This window comes from Mya arenaria, chromosome 15 (genome assembly GCF_026914265.1).
Source record: "Mya arenaria isolate MELC-2E11 chromosome 15, ASM2691426v1".
Classification (NCBI taxonomy): Eukaryota; Metazoa; Mollusca; class Bivalvia; order Myida; family Myidae; genus Mya; species Mya arenaria.
Window position 1 is genome coordinate 53,508,060 of NC_069136.1, and position 7,531 is coordinate 53,515,590.

Consider the following 7,531-nt stretch of genomic DNA (forward strand, 5'->3'; position numbering starts at 1 on the left):
CATATTATTTCTTGTTTCGTCAACATCTGTTTCCTGTATTGAGCGAGACAAAGGTCTAAAATCATATATTTTAGAAGTTAAAACAAATATAGCACGTACTGGTATCTGAACCTCTCCATTGCGCGGGCGTGAACCATCTTGACCATGGTAAGGTCAGGACAGAAAAGGTCCGCCTGGAAGATGCTCTTCAGGAACTCTTTTAGGTATTCGTCACTTCCGGTATGGAAGTCCTCCACGTGAGGTTGTTCGAAGTTCCGGTATATGGTTTCATACACGTGGTTCATCAGGATGGCAACGTCTGAAATTTAAGGGGTTCTTTCATTGTTGATAAATTATACTTTTTAGGGTTTTTTTTATTACTAAATAGTGTCGCAAATTATTGAAGCGTTAAAACTAAGATACTGACGGCTGGAACTCTTCAAATGTGGTCTTTGTTCATTATATGATGGCGACGTCTGGATTTTAAGGGTGCGTGTAAAGTACAATTACAAAATTGTTAAACCATACAAAACTTGGTTGAAGTTAATTAATTAGTATATGGTTTGTTTTACAAACAAATGTATTGACGGGGATGACGCATTATTAAGATGTTTAATTTGTAATACATTTAAATTAACCGACTTAAGCGGTCCATTTACAATAGACTGACAATATTGAGTAAATAAAATTTTACTTGGTTTTACCACTAACTGCACAATTATATAACTAACATAAGTATTACTTTGTACTCAACATCCATTCTATAGCATTATAATATGAATTACATTGACAGCATGTCATTGCGTCTTTGAGCTGTCTAATTTCGACAGTATACCGATCATTTTCAGGGGCGGATCGAGGATTCGACGTTAGGTTGCGAAACTTAGGGGCGTAGCCTTTTAACTTGCCCACCCCCCTCCAGCAGAACCGAGCTCTTTTTGGTTTAAAATATCGACATGGGGGTGGGGGTTCCCCCTCGACAATTTTAACAGATTTTAGTCCGAAATTGTACATTTTCGTCGTATCTTATTACATATTTTGTACTATATTGGAATTGAAAGTAATCTTGAACGATTTTAGGAGGCACCCCACCCCCTGGATCCGCTTGTGATTTAAATAATGAACTTTACAGGGACAATAGTCAAATATTCAAATGTTTCGGGGCATAAGTCTTTAATACTGCCCTCTAAATTGAGCGCTGTCCGATATTGACAATAGTATTGTTAACGTTAATTGACTGGATATGCAGCTTTAATTTATCGTCGAAACTCGGTTAATAAGTTGGAAGGTTAAATGACGGCACAAACCAATTCACGACCAGGTAAATACAAGTCAATAGTTGAAAATGTTTACTCAAAATGTATGGCTCCGATTGCCTTCATATAAGTGATGAACTACAAATGGTACCAAAGAGTAGTTTGAAGCAAGATCTCTCGCCGTCTTTTTACAATTGGTTTACAATTAAACGCGATACCAACCTTAAATATATTTGGTTGTCCGGTTAGCGCAGTGGTTAGCACACTCGCTTCTCACCTAGGCGTCCCGGGTTCGATTCCCGGCCTGGGCGCATGTGAGTTTGGTTTGTGGTCACCAAGCCGGACAAGTGGGTTTCCTCCGGGTTCTCCGGTTTCCCCCACAACACAAGACCACACTCTCGCGTAAAATCGTGCCAACGAGAGTGATAAATATAATGTTGTAATAAATTGTTTCACAATCGTTGTAAAATAAATATGTTTAAACTAATATATTTACACAATTAACAATTAAAAATAATTTGTTTATAAATTCACCAGGGCATGAACGAATATGATTTACCTCCCATCCCAAGCTCCATAATAAAGAAATTCGTTTCATCGAACACCATCTCGAACAGACGTTCTGTTGTTGTATACGTGACATCATCGATGACGTATTTATTATCGAATGCCGGGTGCAGACGACGTATGCGATCTTTCATCCAGTCGAAAAATTCTCCACCAGTAAATCGTGTTATAGTAGTATGTCTTGAGTAGTCTGAAATAGAATAGAAAAGTTGCCGTTAGTTAAAGGACTTTGATTGGTGGTCACCAAGCCAGATAAGTGCGTTTCCTTCGGGTTCTCCGGTTCCCCCAACAACACAAAATCATAATCGGCAACATCGAGCCAACGAGAGTCACTTAGCATAAGTTACAAAAGTTTAAAATAGGGAACTTTTCCAAAAAAAAAGGGTATACCCTACTCTCCCCCAACAAACACTTAAACACTCCCGAATATCGACACGCGGTATAAAAGTTTTCTGTAAGGAATACGTAAGACTAAGAATAAAGTAAGCAATACGCAGAAGTCCATACGTTTGGCAACAGAGTCCAAAATCAGTGCATTATTTAGGTAAGCACAGTTCGGGAAAAAGTACAAACACTTACCTAGGATGGTGGTATCGACGATGGTTGAGGGGCAGTTAAACCGCTGTGGAAAGTAGACCTCGAGCAAGCGTCTGGTGCCCCAGAACGCCGGAACGCTTGGGTCCCGTGTGATTTCCATCATGGCATGCAGACGCTCGGGCATTTCATCCAGGTTAAGGTCACAGTGCTCGAACTTGAACGACACTGCATAAAAGGTTAATATTTTTGTAAGTTCCATAAAGAAAAACCGAAGCATCAATATTATAAACAGGAATGTTAAAGAGAAACTCTTATTTAAAATCAATACATACTATAATAACAAATTAACATAACTTTTGAGTGATAAACCTTTTCCTACTAACTAAATAATTACTAAATAATGCATTTATGGAAAATATTAATTACTGATAAAAGATTGCAATCGTGTATTTAATAGCTGAACACGCAAACAGTATTAAATGATTGGTGATTGCTTAAAGATTTACTGTGATCTACTATCAGCTCATAAAGTAGAATACCGTGTATTCTGCACTTTTCTTTCAAATTAAACGCGGTATCCTTCATAAGCATCATTGTTTGTGACATTTATCAACCCTTTTCGGTAATTTCAAACAATTAAATTACTTGTGGTTAATCTGATTTGGGAGTAAGAGTGCATTTTAAATGCTCTGAGCTATCCTGTATTGTTTTCGGCAATGAGTAGCCCGTACAACTAAAGATTATTAGCTGAAGCATTCAAAAAAAAGTAATTATTGCTAACACAAAATTCTTTTAATTACATTAACGCTTTATAACGACTAGCATATGTGTTAAGTCGATATCAGGCAGATTAAATAAAGATCAAGTTATTACCGGTGGGATCCCTACGACTCCACTCCCCCATCTGGGCCCGGCCCATCAGGCTGTACATGAAGTCGTAGCCGGGAAACAGGAATGATTCCTGTAGGCTCTCAAACGTATAGTCCATCCACCTGAAAAGGCAGGTGCGGGGTTTTCACAGGACGGATGATTTACCATTTGTTCCTCTTATTTATTTATTATTATGGATAGTCTTTTCATCCCCTTTTGAAGTCGCAAGTAATAAATCGATCGGCTTGCGTAATAATTAGTCAAAATTTCAGGTCAGAGTAATTGGGCTTGTACATTCGCGTTTGCGAATACATTGGAAATCTTTTGAGTTATTGCCAAGGTTAAATATTGTTCACAACTTTGCCAAAGACTCGATGCCAATGCTATGACACTACTAGGACATATTTCGAAAAACAGGCTAGCTAAAAATTGACCAAATAATATACCTGTTAGATGTCCAGAATTCACTGGGACCTGGCTCCGGGCCGTTTCCAGTTTCAGGCCAGTAGTTTCCGGGGTATCCGGGGGCTGGGGGGTAGCTGTCGTCGGTGGAGGGTTCTACGGGCATGTTAGGCATCGGAAATGGGTTAGATGGTGGCACTGTGCTGGGTGTGTCCGCCCCACTCCCTTGCCGTGCATCCACATTTTTCCTCTCAGTGAGCAACTTCAACAATTTCCGTAGGTCATTGTCAGCTACGGATTTCGAATACGCTGTAAGAAAGGTAAAACATTGTCAACATTAGCAGATTACCAGCAAAATCCGGATACACAGGTAAAAGACATTGCAAAGCCTGTGTCAAACCGTCTATCTCTCATTTAATGAAAAACAAAATAAGCATTTATTAGACTTATAGAACGTGCTGGACATAGCACGTGGTCAGGTTTTATCTCATCTCAGATATAACCTTATTGTATGCAACACGACAAACTGTTTGGATATAAAATGCGGCGACAAGAAATACACATAACGACTATAGTTATGTAACACCAATATTTTTGACAACTGGCACAATTACGAAGGCATTCAACAAGACTTTAAACAATTTTGGAAAATTTGGTTTCAAAGGTATTACTATATTTCAAAGGTGCCAATGAATATCAAGTATGTCATATTTCACGAGCGTTAGTGCAATGAACAGCAAGTGTGTTCTCTTTCAGGAGTGTTAGTGAACTTCAAGATTGGCCTTTCTTTTACTGTCTTCAAACACAAAACTCCTTTTAATAATGTCGAAATGAGAATGTGAAAACATAACGTATATACAAAAATAATAAAGTTGCCCATACCTCCAACCACAACTCCACAAAACAACGCCGCTAATAACAGTCTCATGTCTCCCGTCTGTAAATTGAACTAATTGTGACAAAACGCGTTGGATTTTATATCCGCCGTGGTCGTTATGCGCGTAAAGGAAATGGGTTTCAGGCCCGGCAGGTCAAGAAATAAAGATGGTATGATTTTATAATAAAATAAACATTATAAGAAAACATTGGTATATAGAGTAATGTTAGACCAACTAATAAATATTGAAATAGTGATTTCGACTTTCGAACGTCCGGTTAGTTTTTATATACGCCGGATCTTTAAACACCATTTACTTGTTCAAAAACCGATTGGTCATCAGTATGTAATACTGTATTCATAAAACACAAGCACGGCCTCACATTGTGATATTTTCGAGTAGCACGTAAATTTCGGGTTTATGGTGACCATCATGTGGATTTCTTTTCCTGAGATTTTAACAGTCGGGGATAAGCTCACTTTGTTTCCGTCAAGTAAACTCACAAATTTACTTCGATTTTGATGAAATGTTAATGATTATGCACCTGTTTGTTTCGATTAATAATGATAATTATTCTTGATACTAAATAAAAGGTTTTAAAGAGTATTTCAATTTGATTAAACATATATGCCCAAGATACCCCGCCGAAAGTAAACCCCGCCCCGACATGACGTTAAAAATACTATTAACAAGTGTATTGAACGTTTTCGTCGTACACATATCGAATACATGTGGTATGGGTATCGCACAAACTCGAACACTTGTGGTAGACATGTCTTCACTTGTCGTCGCTTTTCGCCGAGTCAAAAAGCCGCTCGACAATCTACGAGTTCAGCAGCGACTCAGGAGGACATTAATGCGATCTCTGTTCGAGATTCGGTCGAGTTGTTGTGAGTTTGTACGTACCCCTTCGACATGTTCTCGAGACCCTGCTATTTCCGGCAAGTTCATATATATGATCATATCAACAAAAAGCACTGCATCATTTCTCCTGAAGATGTCAACCAGTAAAAAAACACTGTTTTACAAGAGATAAACCATTGTTAGACTAGTCATGCTAGTCATGCTTAGTCAAAATATATAACCTCACCCAATATCTTCTTCTGTTTTGCCTGTACTGTAAAGGCTGAGCAATCGAAAGATCATCTTCTGCATCACCTTCTTCCATCTGGGCAAGAAGTTTCTAAGTCTATCTGCCATTGCTAGGAAGCGTCACCTACGCTGATCAACAGGGATTTGGTCCTGATGTACAGCACCATCTGTATGTTTACCCAGTTCGCCATGTGTCGTCCTTTCTCGTACACTCTCGTAGCTCATTCTTCATTACTCGTCATGATATCGTGCACATTTCGGCAGAATTCGTAGAAATCTCTGTGGTTGTCGAAAGAGTGTCGTGCACACATCGTACTGATGTTGCTTAAACTCGAGTTTAACAGAAGAATGTCGTACTACTCATGTATTCACATAGAAGAGAACTCGAGCAGGTCTCGAACTGATGTACCTAGCATCAGAATCCGCGGTGATCTCGTGGCATTTTTTGGCGAGTTAAAATTCACCAACACTCGTGGTAACTTGCGGATCCAAGACAGGGCAAAAGGACAAAAATATAACATGCTAACATTTTTCTTAGGTTCAATTTTTAGCAAGCCTGATAAGCGCAATAAATTTGCATTGCAGTGCACGAGAACACCCAGTTTTGACCAGTGAAGCGGATTGCTTTCGGGAATAACCAACATTTTTTTTCCATATACTGAGCATTTGCCTACATATTTTGAAATATTACTTTCACTTCGAATCACCCTCTTGCAATTTTGACATTGACCGCGCACTCGGCTATGTCTTAAATGCATGAAGCGTCTTCATTGGACGGCTATCATCGACTTCCCTGGTTTTATGACGTTATTGGAAAAGCCTTCAAATGTTGTCCAAAGTGAAAGTAGAAATACCGCAACAACAAAAACGGTCGATTTGAATAAATAAGCGCCTTACTTAACGAGTTCACAACGGTAGGGATGCTATTTCAAGATTTTCTTTGTAATGCATGAGCAAAGTTTACATGTCAGTCTGTAATTAACGTGTTTTTTTTTTTTGGGGGGGGGGGGGATTTTCGTACTTTTTGAACCCCTTAGGCCAAAAAAAATATATAGAGGATATTTGTTTATTTCAGTGTAAGATCGTATTTTCTTTCATGCTTTATGATGAAATATGGGGTTTTAACAGTGAAATAACAACAGTGAAAATATCAATTTGATATTTTCACTGCAAAATAAGGAGAGAAAATATCAATTTTCAGAACTACTTTTTAAATCCTTTGTTGTTACATGTACTTGCCTTGGTCAAAACAGAACACTGGACTTCAGTAAATTATGTCAAAAAAGGTTAAAAAAAAAATAAAGAAATACTTTATAAATTTAAATAAATATATAATTGGAAATTAACAACTTACCGTTTATTACCGGTTATCCCGTTTATCAAACATTTTACTGATCTTTGAAGCTGAATGTTCGAACATTTGCTTTCATTCCAAACAAATTACAGACAAAAACAACTGTTCGAACATAAATAAAATTTTATAGCATCGATCAAATGTATTTTGAACTGTTAACCGTTGTAGTACGTAAAATGAGCTTCCTGGAGACTTCACACAACAATTTACAGATACTATCTGTGAATTCTCCAGGAAGCTCATTTTACGCTAGTTTGTTGACACATTTTGAGATGTGGGTGGGGTAAAAAATATCGGATCAATCTGAAACTAGCGTGGCATTTACTCTTCTGGAAAACAAACATTTTAAAGCGAAACAGACTGGTCTCTGACAGTAAGATGACTGTATATTAACTTACTATCAAAACACGCGTATATGCAGTCTTAAAACTAAGAAGAATGGTTAAAATCCAATGAGTATCCACATTTGTTTTGCTAACACATTTGACTTTCCAAATTTTCATTCTATAAATAGCGGCGTAGTAATTTGGTTAAAATAAAAAGTGTTTTCATTATTTTTTGGAACATTTGTGCACTAATAATACTTCATTTTTTAC